Source organism: Phyllobates terribilis, unplaced genomic scaffold (assembly GCF_046119375.1).
Source record: "Phyllobates terribilis strain yellow unplaced genomic scaffold, ASM4611937v1 Scaffold_5__5_contigs__length_657084704, whole genome shotgun sequence".
Classification (NCBI taxonomy): Eukaryota; Metazoa; Chordata; class Amphibia; order Anura; family Dendrobatidae; genus Phyllobates; species Phyllobates terribilis.
The window spans coordinates 39,533,943-39,545,415 of record NW_027362765.1 but is presented as its reverse complement, the minus strand read 5'-3'; the positions used below and the strand labels follow the sequence as shown (position 1 = coordinate 39,545,415).

Genomic DNA, 11,473 nt, shown 5'->3' with positions numbered 1-11,473 from the left:
CTTTTGGAGGTAAGGCTGTTTTTTTCAGTTGATATTCTAATGTCAACTGCCTTATTTTCCATTACATTAAAAATGGAAATGTGTCTACTCTATGAACTTTGACACATCACATTGTCATGTGTCTCCCCCTTGGCGCTCTTTTTTTCAAAATGTTCCTCAATATAAACCTATTTGAACCCTGTACAGTCATGGCCAAAAGTTTTGAGAATGACACCAAAATGATATTTTCACATGATCTGCTGGCCTCTGGTTTTTATTAGTGTTTGTCTGATGTTTATATCACATACAGAAATATAATTGCAATCATATTATGAGTACCAATAGGTTATATTGACAGTTAGAATGAGTTAATGCAGCAAGTCAATATTTGCAGTGTTGCCCCTTCTTCTTCAAGACCTCTGTAATTCTCCCTGGCATGCTCTCAATCAACTTTTGGACCAAATCCTGACTGATAGCAGTCCATTCTTGCATAATCAATGCTTGCATTTTGCCAGAATTTGTTGGTTTTTTTTGTCCACCCGTCTCTTGATGATTGACCACAAGTTCTCAATGGGATTAAGATCTGGGGAGTTTCCAGGCCATGGACCCAAAATCTCTATGTTTTGTTCCATGAGCCATTTAGTTATCACCTTTGCTTTATGGCAAGGTGCTCCATCATGCTGGAAAAGGCATTGTTGGGCGCCAAACTGCTCTTGGACGGTTGGGAGAAGTTGCTCTTGGAGGACATTCTGGTACCATTCTTTATTCATGGCTGTGTTTTTAGGCAAGACTGTGAGTGAGCCGATTCCCTTGGCTGAGAAGCAACCCCACACATGAATGGTTTCAGGATGCTTTACAGTTGGCATGAGACAAGACTGGTGGTAGCGCTCACCTCTTCTTCTCCGAATAAGCTGTTTTCCAGATGTCCCAAACAATCGAAAAGGGGATTCATAAGAGAAAATGACTTTGCTCTTGTCCTCAGCAGTCCACTCCCTGTACCTTTTGCAGAATATCAGTCGGTCCCTGATGTTTTTTCTGGAGAGAAGTGGCTTCTTTGCTGCCCTCCTTGAAACCAGCCCTTGCTCAAAGAGTCTCCGCCTCACAGTGCATGCAGAAGCACTCACACCAGCCTGCTGCCATTCCTGAGCAAGCTCTGCACTGCTGGTAGTCTGATCCCGCAGCTGAAACAGTTTTAAGATACGATCCTGGCGCTTGCTGGTCTTTCTTGGGCGCCCTGGAGCCTTTTTGACAACAATGGAAGCTCTCTCCTTGAAGTTCTTGATGATGCGATAGATTGTTGACTGAGGTGCAATCTTTGTAGCTGCAATACTCTTCCCTGTTAGGCCATTTTTGTGCAGTGCAATGATGGCTGCACGTGTTTCTTTAGAGATAACCATGGTTAACTGAAGAGAAACAATGATACCAAGAACCATCCTCCTTTTAAAGTGTCCAGTGATGTCATTCTTACTTAATCATGACTGATTGATCGCCAGCCCTGTCCTCATCAACACTCACACCTGTGTTAATGGATCAATCACTAAAACGATGTTAGCAGGACTGCAATGATGTTGAAATGTGTTTTGGGGGTTAAAGTTACTTTTCTGGGCAAATATTGACTTTGCAAGTACAGTAATTGCTGTTAAGCTGATCACTCTTTGACATTCAGGAGTATATGCAAATTGCCATTACAAAAAATAAAGCAGTAAACTTTGGAAAAATTACTATTTGTCTCATTCTCAATACTTTTGGCCATGACTGTATATGCATATAGTTTTTGTTCCTGAAAAAGAAGTGGGTTATACTTCGAAACACGTAGAAAAATTAAAAAAAACTTTTTACATTATCTCTGGCATTTGACGTTACTTCATCATTTGGCAGCGTGGATACAGACCACAAACTTCCACTTTTTTATATTTCTCTGGTGAAATCTCCCGTGGATCTGCAGCACCCGCACAAACTGGGAATAGGTCAGCAAGTTCTAAGACTGTCCTTGATAATTATTACCGGATAAGACCCTATTTTTTCTCCTCAGCCATTAATATCTTACCCAGCCTCATGGCAAATTTGTAAGTAGTGACTAGCGTCACACTAAGGCAGGTTTCACATGTCCGTATATTTCTGGTACCGGAGATATCCATGTCCCATGTGTCCGTGTGTGTCACACGTGTGCAGGGTCGGACTGGGGTGTCTGGGCCCCACAGGGAAAATTGACTCTAGGGGCCCACCCTACATCTATATGCAAATACCTGTTAGCCATTATTCCCATTATAGTGGAGCATCGACTGGAAAACACAGGCGGTTCCTGCACATCTACTGGGTGCATACTATAACTGGGATGTACAAGGAATTACGGTAGTTTGCATTAAAGGGTTTTTTGATGAAAACAAATCATCACCGATCCACAGGTTAGATAGGTGATAACTTATTGATCGGTGGAATCCGAGCATTGGGAACCGCACCGATCGGAAGAATGGGTAATTTTGATCCCCATTTTAAAATGGAGCGGCAGGTGGGATGTCTGACCGCAGCTCCATTCATCCTCTTTGGGGTCTTCCAGAAAAAGTCAAGTGCAGCCCCTTAGATAATGAATGGATCAGTGGTCGAGTTGTACATACTAATGAAGATAAAAGCTCCACATTCTGAAGATCGGTGCAGGTCCCAGCAGTCAGACCCTTGGGCGATTACTTGTTTTCACGATAGAACACCTGTAAGTGCATATTTGCTACTGTGTAATAGTCACAGTACAGGGAGGGGTCAAACATCCAAGTATTTAATCTCTATTGGAAATCAAGAATCTTCCCCTTATTGATAGAGAAAACAAATGACCGCCATGCACAACACAATCCGCTATACCAAGAGCAATACCAGCACATACAAGGGATAAATACCGCCACACCGTGACCAGACTACATATTAACACCACATTGTGACCAAACAATACCACATACAAGGAACAAATTCCGCCACACTATGACCAGACCACATAGTAACCGAATACCACATATAGGCGATTATTACAGTCATACCATGACAAGACCACATATTACCTCCACATAGTGACTGAATAATACCGTCACACCATGACCAGACCACATAGAGCCGGAATAATACTGTCACACCATGACCAGATCATATATTACCACCACATAGTGACCAAATAATACAATACTGATCATTAATAAAAAACACAATACTAATAATAACACTAATATTATCACTGGTGATATTATACACAGGAGCTCTGTATATAGTGTAAGTGTACAGGTAATACAGGGATCACTGGTGACATTATACACAGGAGCCCTGTATATATTGTACAGGTAATACAGTGATCACCGGTGATATTACAGCATATGCAGAGTACCCGTATATGCTGTAATACAGGTATATACAGATGATACAGTAACAATCTCCATACAGAATTATGGGCCCCATGTAATGCTGCTCCAGACAGTATATTGACCCCATATGATGCTGCTCCATACAGTATATTGGCTCCATGCTGCTCCATACAATATATTGGCCCCATGTAATGCTGCTCCATACAGTATATTGGCCCCATGCTGCTCCATACAATATACTGGCCCCATGTAATGCTGCTCCATACAGTATATTGGCTCCATGCTGCTCCATACAGTATGTTGGCCCTATGCTGCTTCATACAGAAAATGGGCTCTCATGCTGCTCCCTACAGTATATGGGCCCCTATACTGCTCCATACAGTATATTGGCACCTTGTAATGCTGCCCCATACAGTATATGGGCCCCCATGATGCTGCTCCATACAGTATATTGGCCCCATGCTGCTCCATACAGTATATGGGCCCCCATGATGCTGCTCCATACAGTATATTGGCTCCCATGATGCAATATGCATAAAAAAAAATAAAAAATCAAATACTCACCTCTCCCGTTCCCTCTAGGTCCGGTGTACTCAGTGTGTCTTCTGACTCTGCAGTGCTCAGAGCAAAAGGCGGTAGTGACGTCACCTCGCCCTCTGCCCTAAGACGTCAGAATCAGAAGACGCTGACGACACTGGAGCTGCGGGGAACGAGGAGAGTTATGCATTTGAGGAGGTGTGGGAGCTCTCCCTCCCCCTGACTCAATAGCGTGCCTTCTCCCCGGGGCCCCAGCACTTACCTGGGTGCGCTGGGTGGTGACGCGGCCATGGGCATCGCGGAGGGTCGGTTCTTGCGTGCATGTGCCCCTGCCTCCCAAGCTTTTAAAGGACCCATGTCCCTAAAAAAAATTTTTTTCTTTTTACCCTTTGTCTCTGGGGCGGCTGGGGCCGGGGCCATTTCACTGGTACCTCGCCAGGGCAGTCCGACCCTGCAAGTGTTGCAACCGTGTGCTGTATCAGGAGCACCTGTACCGGCGCTTTGTAGTCAGCGTACAGTTAGCGCTGTTCCCAAGCGCCGGCTGCTGAACAGTGCCTTCATCATGGTTCCCTGCCGGTGCTGTGATCAGCACCAGCAACGGGTAATAATAAGGGTAGTAATGTCTGCTCCCGCAGTATCCACCTCTAAAAATAAGAATAAAATAAAAAATCCATATACTCACCTGTCCTAAGGAATCATTGTCCCCGGCTCCTCTGCTGAGCGGTCACATGGATTACAGCGGGGGACACTTAGGACAGGTGAGTATAAGGATTTTTTATTTTATTCTTATTTTTACAGGTGGACAGTGCGGGAGCATACACTACTACCCTCATCATTGTCCCCTGCTGGTGCTGATTGCAGCGCCGGCAGGGAACGATGATGAGGGCAGTGTTCAGCACCCGACGCTTGGGAACAGCGCTAACTGTACACTGATTCCCAAGCACCAGGATGGCATCCGTGTGCGGCAAGTGTTTACACAGACCCACTGACTTTAATGGGTCCATGTGATCTGTGCTGTCATCCAAAAATGGATATGTCAGCATGTGGAGCACACGGACACACAGTTCGTGGAAACACACTGACATGTGCGCAGACCCATAGATTTCAGTGAGTCTGCATGTGTCAGTGTTTCCGGTACATGTGGAAACTGTCACCGCACGTACCGGAAATACTGACGTGTGAAAGAGGCCTAATATTGAGTTTTGACTTCAGGATCACCCAGAAAACACTGGAGCAATCCGGCAGGTCACAAGCTGTTGAAGACTGACCGGAGCGGCGATGATAACAGATGAAGACAGCAGCTGGTAAGTATGAGACTAAGTGTAGGGAGCTTAGATTAGTAGCATCACTCCAGTGGTAAAATAAAAAAAAGAACTCTGAAGTGGTGCTTTAAAAGATGTAACACATATCATTGGCAGATTAGCACTAATAGTTGTTTCAAGAGAGGTATCAATTGGTACAACCACCAATTTAGACCAATTATTAGCCCTGAATGTTGACTAAACTGCTCTATAACAGACATTGCTCTGCTTAAAGAGGAGTTACTATCTCCAAAAAATAGCTATATTTTGTTCGCATATTGGGATATCTTTTCCTTCCTTGTGCCATGCTTAAACCACTCTTTTGCTGATGATGCTCTGATTCTTGCCGCCAATGGCTCTATCATAAGGGCAAATAAAAGGGGAAGACAAAGGGCACCCCTGTATTCCCAACTGAAATAGTTCCATCAGATAGTCGTAACTCTAATTCTGGCTTAAGACCTAACATATAGAAGTTGAATCCAGGAAATAAGCTGCTCCCCAAAGCCCATTTTCCTAAAGACCATCCATAGATCAGGCCACTCTATGCTGTCAAATTCTTTGCATCAAGAGAGCATAGCACACGATGGCACAAATTATCTGCAAATTCAAATATAGCTTTATATGGCATATACACTGTGTGCAGAATTATTATGCAAGTTGTATTTTAGAGGATTATTTTTATTATTGATCAACAACTATGTTCTCAATCAACCCAAAAGACTCATACATATCCAAGCTTAATATTTTTGGAAGTTGGAGTGTTTTTTTTTTAGATTTGGCTATCTTAGGAGGATATCTGTTTGTGCAGGTAACTATTACTGTGCAGAATTATTAGGCAACTTAATAAAAACCAAATATAATCCCATCTCACTTGTTTATTTTCACTAGGTAAACCAATATCAGTGCACAAAATTTAGAAATAAACATTTCTGACATGCAAAAACAAAAAAATTAGTGCTCAATATAGCCACCTTTCTTTATAATGACACTTAACAGCCTTCCATCCATAGATTCTGTCAGTTTCTTGATCTGTTTTCGATCAACAATTCGTGCAGCAGCCACCACAGCCTCCCAGACACTATTCCGAGAGGTGTACTGTTTTCCCTCCCTGTAGATCTCACATTTTATGATGGACCACAGGTTCTCTATGGGATTCAGATCAGGTGAACAAGGGGGCCATGTCATTATTTTTTCTTCTTTTAGACCTTTACTGGCCAGCCACGCTGTGGAGTAGTTGGATGCATGTGATGGAGCATTGTCCTGCATGAAAATCATGTTTTTCTTGAACGATACTGACTTCTTCCTGTACCACTGCTTGAAGAAGTTGTCTTCCGGAAACTGGCAGCAGGTCTGGGAGTTGAGCTTCACTCCATCCTCAACCCAAAAAGGTCCCACAAGTTCATCTTTGATGATACCAGCCAATACGAGTACCCCACCTCCACCTTGCTGGCATCTGGGTCAGAGTGGAGCTCTCTACCCTTTACTGATCCAGCCTCTGGCCCATCCATCTGGCCCATCAAGAGTCACTCTCATTTCATCAGTCCATAAAACCTTAGAAAAATCAGTCTTAAGATATTTCTTGGCCCATTTTTGACGTTTTATCTTATGTTTCTTGTTCAAAGGTGGTCGTTTTTCAGCCTTCTTTACCTTGGCCATGTCCCTGAGTATCGCACACCTTGTGCTTTTGATACTCCAGTAACGTTGCAGCTCTGAAATATGGCAAAACTGGTGGCGAATGGCATCTTGGCAGCTTCACGCTTGATTTTCCTACATTCTTGGGCAGTTATTTTGCGCCTTTTTTGGCCAACACGCTTCTTGCGACCCTGTTGGCTATTTGCCATGAAAAGCTTGATTGTTCGGTGATCACGCTTCAAAAGTTTGGAAATTTCAAGACTGCTGCATCCCTCTGCAAGACATCTCACAATTTTGGACTTTTCAGAGCCCGTCAAATCTCTCTTCTGACCCATTTTGCCAAAGGAAGTTGCCTAATAATTAAGCACACCTCATATAGGGTGTTGATGTCATTAGTCAACACTCCTCCTCATTACAGAGATGCACATCACCAGATTTACTTAATTGGTAGTTGTCTCTCAAGCCTATGCAGCTTGGAGTAGGACAACGTGTATAAAAAGTATCATGTGATCAAAATAATCATTTGCCTAATAATTCTGCACACAGTGTAGACTGAGTGATCTGGATGTACAACTGTAGTAACAACCTTAGAGAGTCTAGAGGCCAAAGGTTTTGTGAGAATTTTAACATCTATGGACAATAGAAGAGATATGATGTCATCAAGCCTAACTGTGATTCAGCCACATAGCACAGAACAGTTGACGTGACGGGAGCAGCCGTGGTGGTCACACAAGAGCCCGACAGAACGTGGCAGAGTCCACGTGAGCACAGAACAGCTGAGAGGAATCTGCAGAGTAATACTGAAAAAGCTTCCAGAAAGAAATAGCATCCTCTAATGGTGAAGATTTAAAATGCTGAGTAAGGCCTCTTTCACGCGTCAGTATTTTTCTGAAGAAGGCTATGTGTTTTTTTATTTTATAGCCGAAACACGTTGTTTTATTGTTCTAATATATACAGTACAGACCAAAAGTTTGGACACACCTTCTCATTTAAAGATTTTTCTGTATTTTCATGACTATGAAAATTGTACATTCACACTGAAGGCATCAAAACTATGAATTAACACATGTGGAATTATATACTTAACAAAAATGTGTGAAACAACTGAAAATATGTCTTATTTTCTAGGTTCTTCAAAGTAGCCACCTTTTGCTTTGATGACTGCTTTGCACACTCTTGGCATTCTCTTGATGAGCTTCAAGAGGTAGTCACCGGAAATGGTTTTCACTTCACAGGTGTGCCCTGTCAGGTTTAATAAGTGGGATTTCTTGCCTTATAAATGGGGTTTGGACCATCAGTTGTGTTGTGGAGAAGTCTGGTGGATACACAGCTGATAGTCCTACTGAATAGACTGTTAGAATTTGTATTATGGCAAGAAAAAAGCAGCTAAGTAAAGAAAAACGAGTGGCCATCATTACTTTAAGAAATGAAGGTCAGTCAGTGCGAAAAATTGGGAAAACTTTGAAAGTCTCCCCAAGTGCAGTTGCAAAAACCATCAAGCGCTACAAAGAAACTGGCTCACATGAGGACCGCCCCAGAAAAGGAAGACCAAGAGTCACCTCTGCTTCTGAGGATAAGTTTATCCGAGTCACCAGCCTCAGAAATCGCAGGTTAACAGCAGCTCAGATTAGAGACCAGGTCAATGCCACACAGAGTTCTAGCAGCAGACATATCTGTACAACAACTGTTAAGAGGAGACTGTGCAGCAGACCTTCATGGTAAAATAGCTGCTAGGAAACCACTGCTAAGGACAGGAAACAAGCAGGAGAGACTAATTTGGGCTAAAGAACACAAGGAATGGACATTAGACCAGTGGAAATCTGTGCTTTGGTCTGATGAGTCCAAATTTGAGATCTTTGGTTCCAACCAACGTGTCTTTGTGCGACGCAGAAAAGGTGAACGGATGGACTCTACATGCCTGGTTCCCACCATTAAGCATGGAGGAGGTGTGATGGTGTGGGGGTGCTTTGCTTGTGACACTGTTGGGGATTTATTCAAAATTGAAGGCATACTGAACCAGCATGGCTACCACAGCATCTTGCAACGGCATGCTATTCCATCCAGTTTGCGTTTAGTTGGACCATCATTTATTTTTCAACAGGACAATGACCCCAAACACACCTCCAGGCTGTGTAAGGGCTATTTGACCAAGAAGGAGAGTGATGGGGTGCTATGCCAGATGACCTGGCCTCCACAGTCACCAGACCTGAACCCAATCGAGATGCTTTGGGGTGAGCTGGACCGCAGAGTGAAGGCAAAAGGGCCAACAAGTGCTAAGCATCTCTGGGAACTCCTTCAAGATTGTTGGAACACCATTTCCGGTGACTACCTCTTGAAGCTCATCAAGAGAATGCCAAGAGTGTGCAAAGCAGTCATCAAAGCAAAAGGTGGCTACTTTGAAGAACCTAGAATATAAGACATATTTTCAGTTGTTTCACACTTTTTTATTAAGTATATAATTCCACATGTGTTAATTCATAGTTTTGATGCCTTCAGTGTGAATGTACAATTTTCATAGTCATGAAAATACAGAAAAATCTTTAAATGAGGTGTGTCTAAACTTTTGGTCTGTACTGTACTATATCGAGAAAACAGAGTGAAATAAATTTTTTGAAGATAAAGAGTTAATTTTCCAATCCTTGCAAGTCTGGGAGCGCTAGTCCTATCGGGTACTTCATTCTGAATAGTATTTTTCCATCAGTATTTGTGTGCCAAAGCTAGGAGTAGAAAAACTATAAGTGAAAGAGTGAAACCAGTTCTGTGTTTTGGAGACACTCCAGGTTTTGGCATACAAACACTGATGAAATACTGATGTGTGGATGAGGCCTAAAACAGTGTAGAAAAGGCGGAGCGGGGTAATTGTGCTGTAGTGCGGAGCAAATAATGCTGTAACCGTGACCAAGGGTCCGTGTAAGCAAGAGACCAGGAGAGACTTCTACCAAGATGCCCCAAATCTGTAAGAGACAGAGCGCCGGACCCCCGGGACTGAGCTCAGGGCAGAGAAAGGGGGCTGTAAGGGGTAAACTGGGTGTGCCAAGGGGGGACACAATAATATACACACGGCTCCGCTCCGTACACCTCGTACACTCGCGGCTCCGCTCCGTACACCTCGTACACTCGCGGCTCCGCTCCGTACACCTCGTACACGCGCGGCTCCGCTCCGTACACCTCGTACACGCGCGGCTCCGCTCCGTACACCTCGTACACGCGCGGCTCCGCTCCGTACACCTCGTACACGCGCGGCTCCGCTCCGTACACCTCGTACACGCGCGGCTCCGCTCCGTACACCTCGTACACACGCGGCTCCGCTCCGTACACCTGGTACACACGCGGCTCCGCTCCGTACACCTGGTACACACGCGGCTCCGCTCCGTACACCTGGTACACACGCGGCTCCGCTCCGTACACCTCGTACACACGCGGCTCCGCTCCGTACACCTCGTACACACGCGGCTCCGCTCCGTACACCTGGTACACACACGGCTCCGCTCCGTACACCTCGTACACACGCGGCTCCGCTCCGTACACCTCGTACACGCGCGGCTCCGCTCCGTACACCTCGTACACACGCGGCTCCGCTCCGTACACCTCGTACACACGCGGCTCCGCTCCGTACACCTCGTACACGCGCGGCTCTGCTACATCCACACTGTAAACCCCTCCTGACCCCACACATAACCTTCCCCTCATCCAGCACCATGACAACCAGCACAGCAGAGTCCTGCATCCACTGAGGCCCCTGATCATGTGACCCCTGACTCCTCCCCTCCTGTGACCTCATCACAGGTCCTGTGCGCACAGAACAGCCATATATGTGGTGGCGGCTCTGCAGGTGGAGGTATGTGGAGAGACCCCATTACTGGGCGCAGGCCGCATTAACCCCTTCAGCGCTGAGAATCATAAATTTTTTGTTCCTTTTCCTCTGATAGATACATACGACCCAACTATGAGAAACAAAACGGAGACACGTATAATGCATTGCAATGCTGGTGCATTATATCAGCGATCAGAGTAAAAAAAAGTTCACTTTTACCACATGGTGAATGGCATAAAACCCTGGAGATAAAACAAAATTTTTGTGGTAAAATGTAATAATTTTTTCTTCACCGCCTAATGGTATAAAATTCTGTGACACACCCGCGGTATCAATGTGATCACTGCACTCTTGGATGAATTCATTGAGAGGTGTACTTTGCAAACTATGGTCAATTATGGGTGGTGGGGGGGTTGCTGTTTTGGCACCTCAGGGGCTCTCCCAGTGGGTCATGGCACCCACAAATGATAACTGCTAATTCTGCACTACAATATGGTGCTCCTTCTTTCTCAGCTTTCCACTGTGGCTGAAAAGTAGTTCCAGATTATTATCCCTCACTCATTGCTTGAGTATTGTGTCTAGCTGTTTGTCTAGTTCAGTCTCCAGCTCCTTGTTCTGAGAACTATCTTACCCAAACTGTTCCCACTTCTCTACAGATTGTTCCTACAACTCCTACTGCTACTGCCTGCTCTTTCCTGCTCTTGCTCCTCCAGCCAGTGGATTCCAGCAGTTCTATGCCAGTATCGTAACAGGATACTCAAGCAATGAGTGAGGGATCCATTTGGCTTTAAGTAGGCCCAAACAGGAAACAAGATGGATTCCACAGGTTCAGAATCTGCCATCTTAGTAATGGGCAATTGCAGGATACA

General features: G+C 44.7%; 1 protein-coding gene across 1 annotated transcript in view; it reads left to right on the top strand.

Moving 5' to 3' along the window:
* The first annotated feature begins 10,575 nt into the window (after positions 1-10,575).
* LOC141270614 (uncharacterized) overlaps positions 10,576-11,473 on the top strand; it is a 239,212-nt gene continuing 238,314 nt past the window's right edge. The window contains exon 1 of the mRNA XM_073680682.1: positions 10,576-10,628. The gene's annotated coding sequence lies outside the window, so the exon portion shown is untranslated. The remainder of the gene's footprint in view (positions 10,629-11,473) is intronic.